The 17,016-nt window shown below is 48.5% G+C and overlaps 1 long non-coding RNA gene across 3 annotated transcripts in view; it reads left to right on the top strand.

Annotated features, from left to right (window-relative positions):
• The window catches only part of Gm35551, a 63,824-nt gene that overhangs the window by 26,621 nt on the left and 20,187 nt on the right, over positions 1-17,016 (top strand). For 2 of the 3 annotated variants that reach the window (XR_385838.3, XR_001782271.2), the window contains exon 2: positions 10,830-11,096. This is a non-coding gene — a long non-coding RNA (predicted gene, 35551). Of the gene's footprint in view, positions 1-10,829; positions 11,097-12,401; positions 12,483-17,016 lie in introns of those variants that run through there. The other variant, XR_877048.2, reaches the window with a different exon arrangement.

Raw genomic sequence — 17,016 nt, 5'->3', positions numbered from 1 at the left:
TCTGCTCCCTTCTACAAAGCCTGGGCTGCCTGCATTCCAGGGTGGGCATATGTAAACAGGGTGGCTTTGGGGTTTGGGAAAGCTCCCCACCACAGGCACAGGTGAAGAGCAGGAGAGGGGGAGACTCTGGGGGCAGTTTAGCAATGTGTAATGAAGTTTGAGCTGTGACAGGAGCCAAATGCTTCTGAGAATTGACACCAAGGAAATAATAGTGAGTTCACACAAGGAATGTGCACCAGGACACCCTAGCTCTACCTCCTATAGGGCCGGTCCTGCTCTATGAGAACTCGTATGCTGTTCACACAGTGTGGAATTATCAATAAAGCTGCCAAGAACATTCTGGCACACATTCAGTCCTTTAGCTGACATAAGCTGTCTCTCTCTTGGGAATAGATGAATTGCTGGGTTCAAAGGAGTGTATGCTCATTTTGAGTCAATGCTGAGAAGTGATGCTTGCTCTATTGCACACACCCACACCCAGATAATGAGGGCTCCGGCTGCCACATCTTTGCCGACACTTAGTAATGTCAACCTGTTTCATTTTGGCTCTTCTGGTGATTGTGGTTTTAATCCGCAATTCTAGATAATATTCACCAATGAGAAAATGACTAGACAAATGACTTCTCTTTATAAGATGGAAATTTACACAGCAGTAAGAAAAGAAATGAGGTACCAGCTTGCGTGCCAACTCAGGCAAACCTTTAAAAACACAAAGATGGAAATTAGACAAAGAATACGTGTAGGATTCCATTTATATAAAATTCTAAACCAGGGAGAGGCAATTAAGGTCTGAACAGTTGCCTATGGGGATAGATAGGTATTGGTAGAGAGGAGAATGAGGGACCTTGCCAGAGTGTGGAACAGGTAAGGGGTAGTAGATAAATGTATAGAACTTAGTAGCTTTGCTGTATATCACCCGGCTTCTTGAAATTTACCATTCACCATCAAGGACAGTTTTGCATGATCTTGGTTAATGCATATAGGTGGATAAGCTAAGCATGCAAACCAAACATTTACTGGAAATAAATCCCAAAGAAATGAATTTTACAATGAAACATATAATCTTCCCATTTATTAAAGAGGAGAGCAGAGCTATGTGCCGCTGAGATTGGGTGTACTTGTTTATTTTTCAGAAGGAATATGGATGTGGCTGGATGTTTGATACTGCAGGACTGTTGATGGTTTGTATATGCTCAGCCTAGGGAGTGGCGCTATTTGGAGGTGTGGCCTTGTTAGAATAGGTGTGTCACTGTGGGTATGGGCTTTAAGACCCTCATCCTAGCTGCCTGAAAGCCAGTATTCTGCTAGCAGCCTTCAGATGTAGAACTCTCAGCTCCTGCATCATGCCTGCCTGGATGCTGCCATGTTCCTGCCTTGATGATAATGGACTGAACCTCTGACTCTGTAAGCCAGCCCCAATTAAATGTTGTTCTTATAAGAGTTGCCTTGGTCACGGTGTCTGTTCACAGCAGTAAAACCCTAACTAAGACAAGCACATAGAGCATCTTTGATGTTTCACAGAGTTGACTAATGTTTTAATTTTATAATTGTCAATGCTAAGAATACCACATCACATAGTTTCATACCATAAAAAGGCAGAAGTATGTTTAGGGCCATTTTGGAAAATCTGGCCAATTCTCCAAACTAAAATTCATTGAACGTTTAAAAAAATGATTTATATCATTCAAGTCAAGGGTTAAGTTTTAAGATCAACATTCTAACACAATACAATCCAGAGATTGCAGGTTCAACATGCCGGGGAACGATGATGGAGAATATTGAAAGTCTGGTTTTTGTAATTAAACCATCATGTCTGTGTAAGAGCAGAAAACCTGTACACGCAGTAGCAACACTGCAATTCCTATTGTGTAATAGAGCCTAAGCCGAGGTGTGTGTGTGGCAGCACTGACTGGCTTTGAGTGGCGGGATGACATGCTCAGTGCAAGCTAGTGTGTGTTTAAAACCAAGGGTGGAGCAAAGTCCCATGATGCAACTGAGAGGCCAAAGCTTTTAAATTCAGACTCCATTTTAGAGAACCTGACCTAAGTTTGAACTCAGGTAGACTAACAGGCTGGTATAGCATTAGTTTCCAAGTTGCCTACCCTCCAACAAAACCTGAGCCCAGCTCCAGTCTCTAAGCTAATCCCCAACAAGATCAGTGTCTCCTGATTGTTCTCCCAACAAACTTGCACTCCAGGTTACAAGCCCACCCCTTGCCTGATGATCACCAATGCAGAAAGAGCAGAAGTTAAGTTTATGACATGACTCCCATCACCAACGAATTATGTGAAAGGCCACAGTAGCTTTCCAATTAGATGCTTACTATATAATGCCTTGCCCCAATAGATATTTGGGGCTCCCCCACCACCAAAACTGACCTTTGTGATGGTGGTGCATTGGGGGTCAGGGGGCTGAACTAGATTGAATAGAATAAAGACCCTGCTGTGAGTCGCATCAGACCGGCTCCTATGTATGGTCTTGGGAATCTCTAACATTTCCCTGCCACAACACAATACTCTTGTGGAGCGAAGTCCCATGATGCACCACTGATGGGTAGGACCAAGAATGGAGTGAAGTCCCACAATATGACACTGATAGGCACTGGTAGAAATAGCTTGGCTTCATAACTTGCTGAGTGTAGCTTAGATCCCTATGCACAGACACAACCTGTCATATGGATAGGACATACGGTAGAAAGGGTTAATACACACAAAGGCATCTTTTTCTGATCATTAAAAAAAAAGCACACACGTTTTTCAAAAAGTCTAGAGGCAAGAAATGACTTAATGAATCATGATATACTTTAGAAGTCCATTTAGTCTGTGCCTCAGATGGCAAGAAATCCCTGGAAATAGGAAAGCGGGACTGTCGGAAATAGGTCTCAGGAGAGTAACTCAGCAATGCTGGCCCCTTGCTGCCGCTGGTCCAGGTGCCTCCTGTGGATCATCTCACCAGATGAGTCCATGTGTTGCTGTATAAATCACCATAACCAGTCCTGGGGTCTGGGTCTCAGGCAGGGGCTGAAAATTCTGATGGGAAGGCTCACTTGGAATTTGGTGGTTCCGAGTGGGGTGGGCACAGGCAGTGTCCTCTGGAAGCAATGGTGGAAGAAGGCTCCTTTTTCCTGTGCCCTGAGACGTTGCTGCCCTGGCATCTCCTCTCCTTCCTAGTCTCTTCTCCTTTCACTCTGCAGTTATTAATATTGATTATTAGCGTCAGGATCTAGAATCACCCAGGAGACATCAAACCTCTGCATATGCCTGCGAAGCAATGCTAGACCGGGTTAATGGATGTGGGAAGACCCACGCTAGATGTAGGCAGCAGTAGTCCATAGGCGGGAGCAAAAGAGTGAATATAAAGGAAAATGTGAGCTGAACACCAGCACCACCTCTCTCTGCTTCCTGACTACAAATGCAGTGTGACCAGCTGCCTCATGCTCCCACTGCTGTGTCTACTCTGCCATGATTGCCTGTTTGTTCCAACTACCAGGTATGTTGGGACAGCAACAAGAGAAGAACCCAGTACACTCCCTGCCCATCCTCTCTCATCTAGAGGTCCTCCACATAAGTATCCCAATTCTTCATGGGCATATTTAAGGCTGGAAGGAGGCTGGCACTGCCCTGTAGCACAGAGACTAGGAAGCCTCAAAGTCAAAGATGAACTAGGCTGAGAACCCAGACTTCTTGGGTTCAGACCTGGTATTTTCCCATCGTGGGGTTGCTGGGACTGGATTTGACTGAGCTATGGACTCTTGGTTCTGGGTCCTGCACAGGTTGCTGACAATTCTTTTTTAGCATTTCACATGTACTCTGTACTTGGGCAGTGAGCTACCTTCCCAGCCATAAGACTGCAGATGAGGACAGTTCCAGGTTTGCCCTTCCTAGTTTAGCAGTGATGACATTAGAACTCGAGGACCTTCCTTTGATTGAAGGCTGAGCTGGTCCTGCTCTGCCCTGCACTGCTGCGGCTTCCTCCTTGATCACTACTTGGAAGAATCCAGTGGCGGCTTTGACCGTGCTGCTTGGCAGAGGTGGGTGGGCAGGCGCCACGGTGTAGAGTGTAACTGAGTGTGGAATCTGTATGACAAGAATGAGCACACATGCCACATTGTCTGTCTGTCTGTCTGTCTGTCTGTCTGTCTGTCTGCCTGTTGGTCGGTCGGTTGGTCTACAAGTCAGCATCTGTCCCCGTGTGAAGTGACCCAGATGCTGAGCCTCACAGCTCCTCTTCACACCCTCTCCTCCTCTGCCCTGCAATTCTCAGGGAAGCTGTGTTCGTCCCAACCCTGGAAAAGAATGTCCCTGGCAGCCCTGATGCCCATCCCAGGCTGTAAGCCGAGGCACAGGTGGCACAGCAGTGTGTCCAGCTGGCTCCAGGACGGGGCCTCCCAGAACGAGTCTCCCCCCCCCAGCACCCCATTAATGCTGCCTACAGCAGCTGCTGTACCAAGACTGAGCATACTGGACGCAGGGTACTGTCACCTGCATGTGCCTTGGTCACCAGAATTGTCTTCAGCATCCTAATCCTGTTGGAGCACTTCTCAGTGAGCAGACAGACATCCCCAGAGCAGATAGGAGGCAATGGGGTCCTGGGGATGGGTCTTGGCTCTTCCTAGAAAAGGGAGCTGGCTCTTCAAAGCAACCCCATGAAGGTGATAAAAAGCAAAATACCATTTGCCTTTGCGAACAACAGCAAGCAAGGTCTGATTGTGAGCAAAGCATGGAAACAAAGTGTGGGACTTAGCTGGAGGTGCATTGTGCTTGAGAGGCAAGGAGATGCAGTGATGTCCACAGTAGGAAGCAGAGGAGGAAGTAGAGAGGGTGCTCTTGGGAGAGGCACAACAGGAGTCCAGACATGGCCCTAAGATCCCCTTCTGGTTAGGTTGTGGGATTAAACGTGATGACCAGTTAAAGGGCCAGGAAGGGTCAGAGTAGGGACTGATACCTGCTTGTGAGGTACCAAGAATGGGGAGAGGCACTTGGTGAGATTAGTAAGGTTGCAAAAGCTTTGGGGGAGGGGGGAGGGATGGGGAGGGTAAAGATGAGCGCCCCAGAAGGGAAATGCGTGGGCTGTGGAAGTGTGCCCAGAGGCCTGGGACTGAAGTGTCCGAAGGGCTGTGCATGAAGTGAGCAGAAGCCCTCAGTTTGTCCTAGTGAAGATGGCCAAGGTGACATACAGGGGTCCCCTATATCTGGAGAGTTTCAGGCCTGCTTGGCCTCCCTTGTCTCCATTTCTTGTTCGCACAGGAAGCACCTGTCCTTGTGGAGACCATGTCTATGGAGTTCAACGTGGGCAAGAGCCTCTGTGAGGGTCTCCTCATTTTGGCTGAGCAGTGTGGAGTGTGTGACATCACAAAAATCACCTCTCAGGCCACAGTGTCTTCCCCCATAGAACGAGGACATGGGACTCACTGGGGTTCACGCAGTTCCCATCTCTCTTGTCAGCCTCAAGTAGCTGGTAAGGCTAGGCACTCTGCAGAAGCCCATAAAGCCAAAACCAAGCTCAGCGAGACAGATGGTGTGATCAATTAGTGATGCGTGCTACGGCCTTGTCTCTACCAACGTCATTACACCCTCCGTGATATCCTGTGCCCCAACAGTGGGCAGAGGACCAACAGTCTGTGAGAAATGATTCTCCTATTACTGTGACAAATCTTGTGTGTTCCCCCCAGGGCCAAACATCTAATGGAAGACAGGTGTCTCCAGGCATCTGACGCCTGACCTCATGCAAACAAAGGCACGAGCAAGAGAAAGAGGAAGGGTAGGCACCCCCAAACCTGTTTGTTTTTCTGGAATTTTGAGAAATTTATGCCCGGCTGCATTTATTTATAGATAAGTAAGGAGAAAAGTTAGTTGTTTTGTTTGTTTCCGAAACAGGAAAAAAAAAATGCCAGTAGAGAACAATAGAGAACAGACTGAGGGGAATCGACGAGTTGTATCATGGGGTCATAAGTACCCCAGGCTAGCCTCATGCTTGCTTTGTAGCTGAGGATAGCCCTGAGCTCTTCAAAAATGTTAAGAATTCTTCATTTTAATTATATGGATGTTTTGCCTACATGTATGTCTCTGTAACACATGTGCACCTGGTACCTTTGGAGGCCAGAAGAGGCCACTGGATTCCCAGTAACCAGAGTTACAGATGGTTGTGAGCCTCTTTGTGGGTACTGGGAATCAAACCCAGGTCCTCTGAAAGAGCAACAGTGTTAACTACTGAATCAATCTCTCCAGCCACCCCACCTTTTTCCTTAGATAGGATCTTACTATGTAGCCCTAGTTGGCCTAGAACTCACTATGGAGACCTGACCACTTCAGACAAAGATTTGCCTATTTTTGCCTACTGAGTTCTAAGATTTAAGGGCACATCATAACTGGCTGGCCCTGAACTTCTGGTTCTCTTGCCTCTACCTCTGAGTTCTGGATCATAACTAGTTTAGAACTACACACCTTGAGAAGAATTTTAATCAGAAAACTAGAGGAGTATGTTTGCAAAATGTGTGGGTATTTCCTTAATTTAAAAAAATTATTTATTTGATGTGTATGGGTGTGTTTGCCTGCATGTTTATCTGTGTGTCACATGCATGCCTACTGCCCTCAAAGGCCAGAAGAGCATTGGATTTCCTGGAATTAGAGTTACAGATTGTTGTGAGTCTCCATGTAGGGTTTTGGAATTAAATCTTGGTCCTCTGAAGGAACAACCAGTGCTCTTTTAACCACTGAGCCATCTCTCCAGCCCCCTGATTGCTGTGTATATTTATTAATACAGTACTTACAATGCATGCCGATGTCCCAAGTGAATGTTCATATAAAATCAAGATGGTATGAGTGATGTGTATGTGGCATATAGCAGATATGTTTGTAGAACATAGACGTATATGTATGCATTTAGCATGAATATATGAAGTATACATAACTGTTTGTAGGAAGCATGTAAAAAAGGTGTTATGGGGGCTAAAAATGTAGGGTGCTTGCCTAGCATGAAAGAGTCCCAAGAGTCAATGCTCAGTCTGATAAACCAGGCATGATGTCACACACCTGTAATCCCAGCAGTCAGGAGGCAAGAGGAGCAGAAAGTTAAGATTGTTCTTAGCTACATTCAAGACCAGCCTGGAGTGTATGAACCAGACCAAACCCAACCCAACCCAATCCAACCAACCAACCAACCCAACCCAACCAACCCAACCCAACCCAACCAACCCAACCCAACCCAACCCAACCCAACCCACCCAACCCAACCAACCCAACCAACCCAATCCAAACCAACCCAACCCAACCCAACCCAACCCAACCCAACCCAATCAAACCGTAGTGTAGAGTGATTGTGTACATTGGTGTGTACACATGACTTAAGTAAGATGTGTGTATTCTGAGGAACCACCTGGCAGTCTTTCTCTGTGACCAACTGATTTTGAACAGGGCCTGGTGCTGGCTCAAAGTAACCTAGTTATTTGAGATAGCTCCTAGTAGGGACATAGTGGGAAGATTAAAGCAAAGAGCCCTGTTACTTTCTCGGGTTTCCTCCTCCCGACGGAAACTGGGAATTTCTAGACTGATTTACACACCCTGTGAAACACAGATAAGCAGAAAGACCAGCATCCAGCAGAAGCCAATGGCCAGCTCTCGAAGCCGCATTTGAAAGCATGGAGTTTGCAGTTTCCGAGAAAAATTGCTCATCAAACTTTCCAGGCCTTTCTGCCTTTCAGCAAAGATGGCAAAGCGGTCCCAATGGCCATCCAGTGGAAAGTTGAGCAATTGCCATGGTAGATTTGGGAATTCTGTGGAAGCTGGGGGGAGGGCTGATAAGCAGCAAAGCTCCTAGAACAACTTTTCAGGGTAAAGGTAGTTGCCCCAGTACTCTAGAGTCCTACACATGAGAAGGCCAGGCTTGGGGACAGAGTGGGAGAGAAAGAGGCAAAGTAACCTCTGCTAACCATCTGCCTTTAGAGAAGATGTCCGGGGGGGGGGGGGTGGGGGGTGGGTTGCTTGAGACAGAGAGGGACAAAGCCCACCCTGCTGTGAACCCCTGCAGACGTCATGGCAGCTCTCTGGGCCCCATTCTGAGCAGTCAGGAGGCATTGACCTCTGCCTTGCTGCCGTGGGGTGAGTCCAGGGCCAACAGTGGTGAATGTTTTTTCAGCGTTTAAGGGACTGTCCCCAGGGGCAAGGTTGTTCCTGGCTTAGAGCCTAGTACCTAGTAGGTGTCCAGTAAATAGCTGTTGAATGAATGAGAGGCCCAGCGGGGGCCATCCAAGGGAAACAGGCTGGTTTCCACCAGCTTCGGATGTGGGACTTCCAGGGCAAGGCTGGGGTGGACACCCAGCCTGTCTAACTGCCCATTTCCTCCTCCCCTTTCTGGTCCCTCACTCCAGAACCTTGGCTGTTCCCACGGCCTCCCTCACTCTCAGCTTCAGCAGCCATTGTTTGGCTTTCATCTAGGTCCAGGCGTGGGGCAGCCTAGATCCTGCCCTGGAGTAGGGGAAGGGGAAGAGGAGGGCAGATAGAAAAGGACAGGATGATTGGAGGACAGACCAGAGAAAAAAAACCAAATTCCTGATGCTTCTGAGGGGCACAGCCTCGTGTGAATAACCAAGGTTTAGGGAGGGCTAGGGCTGGTTCCCAGGGGTTCCCCAAGGGTGTTAGAAGAATTAGAATTCTCACAACAGAAATAGTATTACCTACGGTCTATGGTAGACAGCTGGGAGGTTATTTGAAAATGTTCAGAGCAGTGTTTTTCCTCAATGTTTCCTTCTGCTGCGTAGCTTTTGCTTTCACCTTCCTTAGCTAGGCTGTTGAGGTGTGCATAGATAACATGAACACTGGGTTACTGCAGGAGACCTAGTGAGGCTGTGGGGGAGCTAGCAGCAGCCCATGGACCTGGTAATCCCACTCATGACCCCCCAGCATTTGTTACCTTAAACAGACTTAAGAGTTCTTGGAGTTTAAATTTCAAAAGCCAGACCATAGCATTCTCAAAACAACAAGTGATACTAGGAGATTTCCACACCATGGGTGACACAGAGCTGGAAAAAAGGAATTTACATAAAGGCAGCACAACGAGGTAAACACACAGGAGATAGGAATGAATATTTGAAAATATTGGAAGTAAAACCAGGAGATGCAGCCAGTTCTGAGCAGAGTCTCAGGAAGTGAGCTTGGAAAGACCTGGCATTTACAGAGCAGAACCACCAAACATTTCTTTTTCTTGATTTTTATGTCTGTGTGCAAATGTGTGTGCCTGTGTGAGTGATTCTGTACTTGTGTGTGCAGTGCCCACAAGGGCCAGAAGAGGGCACCAAATCCTGTGGAACTGGAGTTACAGGCGTTTGTGAACTAGGGTCAGATTGCCAGTCCTCAGGACAGAGCAACAAGTACTCTTAACTGCTGAGCCATCTTTCTAGCCCAGGGTGGGAAAAATCAACCCCAAGAAGTAAAGGGAACAAACTTCATACTAGTTGGGCCTGAACCATGTCTTGGTGCCATTACAGATGGCTCAGGGGTGGCTCCACTCCCCCTGCTCCCTAATTGGTGTTCTTCAGACCTCCTGCAGCTCAAACATAGGACTCTTGTCTGCATTGAGGCACAGGTGGCGTTCCTTGGTGGTTCTGTGCTAGCCACGATTGCCTCCTCCTGAGTCTGGAAGCCTCCTGTGGTTAGGAACTATTCTCCTAACCTTAAGGTGAGGGACAGCCAGATATCTGGTCAGGGAACTAATTTCAGGGCACATCAGTGTGCAGACCGCAGCAGACCTCAAACTTTGTTTTAGCATCAAAGTCCTTTCATCAAGTAACCACGCATTGTTGGAAACTCAAAGCAAACTCCCTTAGACAAAAAGGATCTGCAGACTGATTTGGGGTTCATGTGTGTAGAACGCACACAGTTCAGACAATTCCTTCTTCCTTTTATCCTCTGGCTTCCTTTCGGGTGCCTCGGACAGGAACAAAAACCTACCTGTGAGAAACTTGACTGTAATGTTTCCCAAAACATATGGGACATTTTCATAACTATGTGTCCTGTGACAAAGGGATCCTGTGGTCAAATAAGGTTGAGAAATAACAAAACATCCAAACCCCTGAGCTAGGTCGCCTCAGGGGTTCTCAAAGATGGGATTGTTTACTGTGTGCCCTGAGAGTCCTCAAGAGGGGACTGATGTATCAGGGTGGGAAAACACTCCTGAAAGCAATGGCCATCCCTGAGGGGGGTGCTGAGCAGAGAATGGTCATGGATAGCACTTTCTTGGAGAATAATAATCATATGCTTTCTGTGGTGGTTTGTATATGCTTGGCCCAGGGAGTGGCACTATTTGGAGGTGTGACCTTGTTGGAATAGGTATGGGCTTTAAGACCCTTGTCTAGCTGCCTAGAAGCCAGTCTTCTCCTGTTTGCTTTCGGAACAAGATGTAGAACTCTCAGCTCCTCCTGCACCATGCCTGACTGGATGCTGCCATGCTCCTGCCATGATGATAATGGACTGAATCTGTAAGGCAGCCCCAATTTAATGTTGTCCTTTGTAAGAGTTGCCTTGGTCATGGTGTCTGTTCAGAGCAATGTCAACTCTTACTAAGACACTTTGCTAGGCCACTGGATCTAACAGAAGGCTAGCCATCTAAACGGATGGGCACAGCCACCAAAACAGGGCCCCGGATGAAATATATAACTTTCAGTCTTCCTTGATGCCAGAATGCAAAAGGCCCATGGAGAATCCAGTCATCACCAGGCCTTTCTCTCCTGATTTCTGTTGTGCCTACAGGGACGTGGCCTGGCCCAGCAAGGGCCTGGTGAACCCTGTTCCATTGGTAAGATCTTCCTGACATATTTTTTTTTTTTTTTGTCTAAGGCCTGAGCCAGCCTCTGACCCAGTCAGGAGGGCCTTGATCTCACCATTTACTCTTCTGAATGATGGGATAGATTTCTGGAAAACAAGTGGACCAGGAACAATGAGGCAGGATGTCCCCACCCTGCTTTCCAGGGCAGCCCAGCTGGTGCTGTCCCCACCTACCCCAACACAGCGGGAAGTGTCCCTCAACCCCAGGTACAGAGCAGAGCCTCAAGCAGGACAGGAAGGAGGGTCAGCTCTGAAGCCACCTCTAAGGCCAAGCTTCAGGTAGGCCTATCTGGGTTGTTCTTGCTCTATTCTTTCATCTTTGTTTTACAAGCCAAACTAAAGTACAGTGGAAGTACCCCACCAGGAGCTGGCTTGTCTCAGTATCCAAAGAGGAAGCTCTTTCAGAGCTGGGAGGAGCTGGGCGGTACAACAGGTAACCTAGGAATGGGGTGTGTTTTAACAGCTTTGATGCTGGGGCTGGGGCAGCCTTCCTCCAGCTGGGCAGCTTTCTGGCCTCAGAGCTGAGGACACAGGGAACCTTGATTTCATGGCGTGTTCACTCACTGCTACCATTTTCCTCTGCATCTTGCCTTTGGCATGTCTGGAGGGCTGTTTCTTTGCCTGTTTTTTTTTTTTTTTTTTTTAATCTGGAAAACTATTATTCCCAAGAGAGGGAGCAAATACTGGATCTAGCCCGTCGTCAGATCCTGGCCTTGGGCAGGACGGTTTCTGGACACAACCCATCCTCAAGTGAGCCCCTCGTGTTGATTCCCTCTTCTGTGACTGTGGCATTCCTAAGCCGGAGATCAGGCCAAGCCTTTCCATAGTTTAAAGACCTGTTTTGTAAGGAGAACTTATCTGTGGCCTGAGCTTGACTTTCCTCAGAAAATGAATGGGGTTTTTGAGGAAGGGATTCAAGGAACCCTAAGGCCCAGGGGAGGTAGGAAGGACCTGGAAATCTTTCTTCATTAGGTTTGAAGTGCTCTAAGGAAGTGACTTATCCTCTGTGCAGCCTGGGGACTCCCAGAGGCCATGTCCTTGCCTCTGTCTGGGCTCCTAGCAGGTAGAATACTGTACCTGCCATTTGAGTGTGGTGAGGCAGGGGCTGTGTTCTATCTTCCAGGCCTTCTGAGGATGTTGGCAGGACCATGTTTCCCTTGGGCTTAGCTAGATGGATCAGGTCCTTGCCCACCCCAGCACTGTCCTGTGCTCCTAAGTCCCCAGCCTTGCTCACACTGCCTCAGAGCCCAGAACACCCTTCCTGCCTCTTCACCTATCAGGTTTCAACATCTTCCCTTGCCCTGGACCAGTCATTTGCCTCCTCCCCAAAGCATGCTGGGATGCCCCACCCCACACCGTACTCTGCACCCTGTTCCCTTCAGGACTGTGTGTCTGGTGCTTGAGGGAGACTAACACCTCCACGTTCAGCCCCACACAAACCCACAGACTGGGGGAGGGCAGCAGAATGATGGATGGGCTGTGGTGGCTTCGTTCCCTGCTGGCGCTGTGGTTAGGAGATCTCCCCTCCAAGAAGCCTGATATTTTCCAGGAATTTCCTGAGAGGAGGGGCCCGCACTCTGGGAATGAGAGCCAGCTGTGGGGTTGAGGCCTAGGGTTGGGGCTGGGGACACTGGACTTCCTGGCTGAGTCAGCTACCATCCCTAGGTAATTTATGGGCTGAGTCAGGGCTGGGAGCAGGGATGGGCGGGTGGGGTCGGATGGGGGGGGTTCAGAGTGTGGGGGGTGAGGGGGAGCTGCCTGCTGGAAGCAGCTCTGGCTGGGTCCAGAATAGATTCTCTCTTGTCATCTACACTCCCTTTCCAGCCTACAAAAGGAACGGCCAAGAGAGGGAGGATCTTGGCAGATGTCCAAGATAGCCAAAAAAAAAAGGGGGGGGGGGACTCTGTTGGATGATGGGGGCCTGTGAGGTCTGGGACCCCACTGGGTAGAGGTCCTGGCTCATTTGTAGTGATGAACTCTATTGCATTCCACACCTGGGCAGTGCATGCTTTTGGCTTGGGTGGCCCCTGTCCCTTCCTCAGGGGGTCTGGGCTGGGTTGAGAAGTTGACCTGGGGTCTCATGCCCCTTCTGCTGGGTGAGTATGCTTAGCATCTTCTGTCCTGTGAACCTGTAGCCCTCCCTTGGGCAGGATGCGTCTTCCTAGCCTTGCTTTGGGATGCACCTGTGCTCTCAACGGCTGGGCCATTTCTCCAGCCCTTCCTTATTCATAGTTAGGATGAGGCCAGTTCTAGGCAGGAAGACCCTTCGCATATGGGATTCTGGCATAATTTAGCCTTGGGCTGGCTTTTCTCCACCATCTTCCTGCTCAGCTCTGCCAGGCCCTCTCTACGCTAAACCCACTAAGGACACAATGGGGTGTGCCACAGTAAACCAGGTTGAGACACGGCAGCTGAAGAGATGAGGAGACTGGGTTCTGGGAAATGATGGGATCCAGTGGACAAAATTTGCTGGTTGCCTGGACTGTGAGAAAAGACCTCAGAGCTGTGTTCCTAGCATTTGGGTCCCTACAACAGAAGGGATGGGCTTGCCCTTGACTAAAATGGAGAATGGATTTTGTTGTCTGCTTACGAGATTGCCCTTATGGTTAAACATGTACTGGAATGGAGTGGGAAGTCCGTGGTGTTACTACCCACCCCTGTCTGAGAAGGTTCCCTGAGGCACTGGAGGAAGAGAGAGATTTACCTTCCGTCTCTGTGGCAGGAGAGGGCACAGGAGTACAGAAAGGCTTGTCCTACCCTCCCAAGTGCCCTGGGCCGCAGGAGGCCCAGGAGATGGAAACAAGGCAGGGGTGTGTTGAGGAGGAGGGAGTGTGGACTCTCTCTGTGCAGTTACCAGAGCCCCATGGAGGAAGTGGTCAGGGAGCTGAGGATGGTGGCTTTGATTGTTCCAGCCACAAACCCTCACAAGCCACTAGGCCAGAGTCATATCCCTGGCAAGCAAATGCCTGGGGCCCCTCAGGACAGAGATTGTCAGGAAGGCCCTGTGCAGCTGAGGCCTGTCTGGGAGCCTAGGGCTGTCAAACCTCCTGGAGACACTTACCTGAGGAAGTGGCCTTGTCTCCCGCCAGGTCCCCACTGGATCACTATTTTGGGGTTGCTTAATTGTGGGGGCTAAATGACTTTGCCCCACATCAGTGAAGAGCTGAGGCAAGAAGACAGCTCTGTAAGAGAGCCACCCAGTGTGAAGACACAGAGTCTGTGGCTCAGGGGAGAGGCCCCCAGGTAGCCATACATTAAGAGCTCTGTCTCGAGGCCAGTGCCCATGCTATGGGTGGAAGGAGCAGCAGAGCTTACAGGGCTATGGGCAGGCGGGTTAGGAGGTACATTCTGGTTGCTGAGGGCAAGAGCCCTTAGGGTCAGTGAGAGGTCCTAGAGCATGCACACTCAGCCTTAAACAAGAGGTAAAGTCACAAAATCAGGGAGAGCCACGTGTCCTGAAGGCTAGGCCTGATCAGCCCTCGGAGATTGGCACCAAACCCCTTGTAGATGGAGCTAGATCCCCAGGACTGCACTCTCAAAGCCAGCTTGGGGTACACCTCTAGGCACCTAACTCCTTAGTACCACGAGGAGAAAGCAATACCCCTAAAGCTTTTTGTACCCAAGAGTGGGGCACAGGGTTACTCATGAGGCTGGAGCTGGAATTGAGCTGGGCCTGGGGTGTAACTATGGGGTCCTCTCTGTCTTGAATGGGGTGAGTCCTTGAGCGGTTGCTCTGCACTGTGTAACCTGCCTCTATACCTACAGACTTTCAATCCAGGTAATGCCCCCAGTTTAGCTTGTCTACCCAGAAAGACAGGCAATACAAATAAATGTCCTGTTCAGATTTTACCTAACGGGGACTGCTTCGCAGGAGACAAATGGCCTCGTGTCCAACTGGGAGATGCAGTTTAGCCTCCAGGGGGAATATGAAGGCTGAGGGATAGGAAGATCAAGACACAGGATGACAGCTCTAGGGAGAGAGAACCTGTGGTGACTTGGGGTGGGGAGCCCCTGGGGCATGGTATGGAAAGCTTAGTGCCAAGGCCTCTAGGGTTTCTTGATTGGTTCTGAGCCTCCTCAGGGATGGAAGGGAAACCTAGTGGGGCCCATCTCTGGCGTCTCTTCCAACGGTGAGACAGAGGGCAAGAAAGAATTGAGCTGTGAGGTTGCTTTTCGCTGTTACCTACAAATCTGCAAGACTAAGAGTAGCTCAAGTGTCCAACAGGAGGGGACTGGTTAAATAAATGATAAACCACCCAGCAGCAGGATATAACGAAACTTTTAAAAAGCAACGTTGGTATAGTGACAAATCTGGAATTTTGGTTTCTGTCACAGGATTTTCCCTGTCCTATTACATTAGTGTGGAGGAGGCCTGTGATTGGACAGGGAAGGGGGGGGGGTGGAGAGACAGCATCTCAGGCGAGAAAAAGGGAGAAGGAGAATGGAGGCAGCTTTGAACCAGCATGGCTTGGACCAGCCACCGAAAGTTATGATATCATAAGGTTAGAATAATTGGGATAAAGCTTTTGTCATTATCAATTGGCTCTGAAATTATTGTATTGGCATCTTGTAAATTGTGATTTTGTTGATACATAAATAATGTTTGGTTAACTATAAGCTTCAAGAGTTTCAATTTACTTGGTTACTAGAATGTGGGACCGTCATTTACAGGGGTTGATGGCAAAGAGGGAACTAGTGGCTCCAGGGACAAGTGAGCCAGATGCTGTGGGGGCATGCTGGAGAGTTACTGGCAGCAGGAGCGCGGGAGCGTGGTCCGCCCCTGCCAGGAAGTTGGCGGGTTCATTTTTAATATTTCCCACAACAGGTTTCTTTTGTTTTAATGGCATGTGTAGGGATGTGGGGCTGCTTTGGACTGTCTGCAGCAGCTGACTGTGATTTGTCTCATGCTCTGGCTGAGGTGTGGTTTTGCCAGCTGCAGATAGCTTCTACAATTGTGTGATGTTTGGAATTCTGGGAACTTTTTAGAGGGCACATAAAGGCAAGGTTGGTGGTTGGTGGTCATTCAGGGCAGTTGGTTGCGGCTTGTTAGTAGTCCTGCTCAAAGAAGAAACAAAAGGAAAGAAATTAAACTCAGGGATCTTTATCTCTTCCTCTCCCCTCTATCCTTCTTTCTCTCCTATTTAGTGCTAACAGTTGAAAACAGGGTTAAAGGGTAGGAAAAAGAAGAACCTACAAAGTAGCAAAGACCATCTATACACTGGGGGTTGGAGAGATGGCTCACTGGGTAAAGGCATTTTCCCTGAATGCTTGGTGACCCGTTTGATCCTTGAACCCATGTAAAAGTTGAATGAGGGCGCTGACTCCACAAAGCTGTCATATGGTGTGCTCACCATGACTCTCATGTACCAGGAGTGCATACACACACGTGCACACACAGGCATGCACACAAATGCACACACACAGACATGCACACACACACACCACCACCACCATCAGTAAATGAATTCGTGAAAGAATAAATAAACAAGATAAAAAAAATCTAAGAAGTTCGATGAAATAAAACAAAAATTCCTCATCTGCAGCTGGAGAGATGACTCAGTGGTTAAGAACACTAGTTCTTTCAGAGGACTTGAATTTGGTTCCTAGCACCAACACTGGACAAATGACATGTGCACATACATAAATAAAAATAAAATGAATCTTTAGAAACACACCCCATCATTATCATACTCAGTGGAGACACCCATCATTAGCATATACCCACACATTTAAATAAAATGTGGTTAATACTATTAGGCCTGATTTATTTATTTATTTATTTATTATTTTTATTTTTTTTGGTAAACAGCACAGTAAGAATTGCAGGGCTGGGGACTGGAGAGAAGGCTCAGAAGTTAAGAATACAGGTTGTTTTCCCAGAGGACCTGGGATTGAGTCCCAGCACCCAGAGGGTGGCTAACAGCTGCGTGTCATTCTAGGAGCTCTGACGTTCTCTTCTGGCCTCTGCGGGTATTGCATACATGTGGTGCAGAGCATACATACCCATACACATAAAAGAAAAATAAAGGGAAAAAGAAGAAGAAGAAAAAGAAGGAGGAGGAGGAGGAGGAGGAGGAGGAGAAGGAGAAGAAGAGAAGGAGGAGGAGGAGGAGGAGGAGGAGGAAGAGGAAGAGGAAAAGAATTATTTGAGGCGCTAGAGAGGGTTCAGAAGGTAAGAGCACGTACTGCTCTTCCAGAA

This window comes from Mus musculus, chromosome 17 (assembly GCF_000001635.26).
Source record: "Mus musculus strain C57BL/6J chromosome 17, GRCm38.p6 C57BL/6J".
Taxonomy (NCBI): Eukaryota; Metazoa; Chordata; class Mammalia; order Rodentia; family Muridae; genus Mus; species Mus musculus.
The sequence above is the reverse complement of the archived record's forward strand: the minus strand, read 5'-3'. Positions and strand labels throughout refer to the sequence as shown.